The sequence below is a fragment of the Chrysochloris asiatica genome, unplaced genomic scaffold (assembly GCF_000296735.1).
Source record: "Chrysochloris asiatica unplaced genomic scaffold, ChrAsi1.0 scaffold00004, whole genome shotgun sequence".
NCBI classification, from domain to species: domain Eukaryota; kingdom Metazoa; phylum Chordata; class Mammalia; order Afrosoricida; family Chrysochloridae; genus Chrysochloris; species Chrysochloris asiatica.
This window is the reverse complement of record NW_006408522.1, coordinates 11,148,843-11,151,407: the sequence shown is the minus strand read 5'-3', so window position 1 is coordinate 11,151,407 and position 2,565 is coordinate 11,148,843. Positions and strand designations below refer to the sequence as shown.

The following is a 2,565-nucleotide window of genomic DNA, read 5'->3' as shown; positions in this document are numbered from 1 at the left end:
AGGCTGTAAATCTTTACGGGAGCAGAACGCCTCATCTTTCTCCCACGGAGCAGCTGGTAGTTTCGAACTGCTGACCTTGCTGTTCATAGCCCGATTCGTAACCACTACGCTACTAGAGCTCCTAAAGGATATATAAATATAAATATATATATATATTTGCAGAAGAAGGAGATTTATTTGTATGTACAGAGAAACCAGTCGCATACATTAGCCCAATTTGGTAACCAGTTCTTTGCCTTTTGCCTTTTCCAGCTTGCCAATGCAAGCCACCAATTTGGGGCCCAGGACGTTACCTCCGCAGTGACTTCGGATCTTGTTGTATCTATTGTTGTAATTGATCCTGGTGGCTTCCACCAGCTAGCCAGAGCTCCTGTGTCTTCCGAGTTTTCCTGTGTGAGGGCCACAGTGGTGCAGGTCTTCCTGTGGACCAGGTGTCCCAGTTGGGCCTGCCCCCTGATGATACGGTAGGGAACCCCCATTTTACGACACAAGGCCAGCAGGAAGACAACCAACTCGATGGGGTCCGCGTCGTGTGCGACCGCCACCAACTGGGTCTTGTTCTCCACCAGAGTGGTGACAGCGTTGACCCCAGCGTGCAGAACGGGGGGAGCCTCTTGGTGGGGACATCCCCTTTACCAGCAACCTCTGCTTCGTCTCCGGCGGGTACTTGTGGCCAGCTTCAGCAGCTGAGTGGTTGTCGGGTGGTCCAAAGTCTGGGGGGACTGGTTAATGGCAGGGGACACTTTCAGCCGCTTGTAGAGGACAGCTTGGTGCTTCTGCACCGCGATGTAGCGGGGCCATTTGACAAAGCGGGTGAGGTCTGGATGCTTGTCCGATGCCGAAGTTCTTGGACCTTCTCTCAAACAGGGGATTCACCACCTTCTTGACCTCTTGCCTCTGGACAATAGCAAGCACCTTCTTACCCTTGGCCTGCTTTCCCTTCGGCATCTTGGGCGGCAGCATATAAATTTTAAATTGCAAAATTAATTAATATCAATAATAGTGTAAGAAGGAGACCATTAAGAAAGAAAAGAATCCGCCATATAGAGTGCTGGAAGAGAGTGGAGAGAACTTTTAGATGGATCACAAAGCAAATCCCAATATTATGAGAAACACTGAGACACTCCTAAAGGAAACTGTACCCTACAAATGCAAAGAGAAACCAAGTTGGTCATGTTATTATCAGAAAAAATTGAATACAGGGCAAATATATTAAATACGTTAAAAGTGGGCTGCTTATGTGATCAAAAAGTGCAATTAACAATGAAGATGTTGTTGTTAAGTGCCATGGAGTCGATTCTGATTCATAGGGACCCTTTATAGGAACAGCCAAGGGATGTGAATAGCCGATCTTGTGGTTCACAGTCCAGTACTTAGCCTATAGGACCACACCAGGAGTCCAACAATGAAGATAGAAGTACTGAATAACATATCATCACTAGTCATAAGTTAAAACTATAAGACATACAAGGAGAAGAAAGAAACATGTCAGAAGTGGTGGTGGTTGTGTGCTGTGGAGTCGGTTCTGACTCAGTCACAGGAGCAGAAAGTCTCATCTTGCTCTCGAGGAATGACTGGGAGTTTCTAACTGCTGACCTTGAGGTTAGCAGCCCAACTTGTAACCACTATGCTACCAGAGCTACCAGAGCTCCTTATATCAGAAGTAGAAACTTTAATTCACTTCTTTGGTTCTAACATTAAATGGGCAAAAAAGATAAGAAAGTTTAGAGAAAACCAAAACAAAATAATCAATACACTCACTACCATCAAGTCTGCTTTCACTCAATGACTCCGATAGGATTTCCAAAGCTGTAAATCTTTATCAGAGCAGAAAGCCTCATCTTTTTCCTACAGAGAAGCTAGTAGGTTTGAATTGCTAGCCTTGTGGTTAGTAGTCCAGTGCTTACCCTACAGAGTCACTAGAGCTCCTTTTATTAATATACACATATATACAAATTAGATATCTAAGAAAACACTTATATTCAGGTACCAATGGAGCATTCACAAAATGGACTATATTTTAGGTCACATCAAAAGCCTCAATAAATTCTGTAAAGTATAAATAGGACACACAACATTTTCTGATCACTATCATTTCTAGATCTAGAAATCTAAAAGTCAAAATATACATATACAAAGTTCTCAAAAAGAAAATGCAACTAAATAGCAGAATATCTAATCAACAACAGAGAATGCTACATATCAGAATCTATGGTGTTGCACAGAAGGAAATTTATCATCCTAAAAGCTTATATTAAATATTCCTGAGTGTGTTTGTGCATATCCTCTCACCCCATCCCACCCCACCCCCCACAAAAAGAAAAACAGAGAGAATGGAAGCAAATACTGTTGAATGATGATGCATAGAGGAGATTGCAATCATTGTAATGAAATGATGATGTAAAAGTGATGTTCTTCCATGTAAACGATCACTCAGTTCAAAATAAAAAAGAATATATATATACACATATGTATGTTGCAGACCGTGTAAGACTAGTCAGAGGTTCGAGGCCCTCTAGGGCTGAGTGTAACAAATGAGGCCACTGGCAGTTAATGGAAAATTGC

General features: G+C 42.6%; 1 pseudogene; it reads right to left on the bottom strand.

The window, feature by feature from the left end:
- Positions 1-207: 207 nt before the first annotated feature.
- Positions 208-948, bottom strand: LOC102817544 (annotated as a pseudogene).
- Between the last annotated feature and the right edge of the window lie 1,617 nt (positions 949-2,565).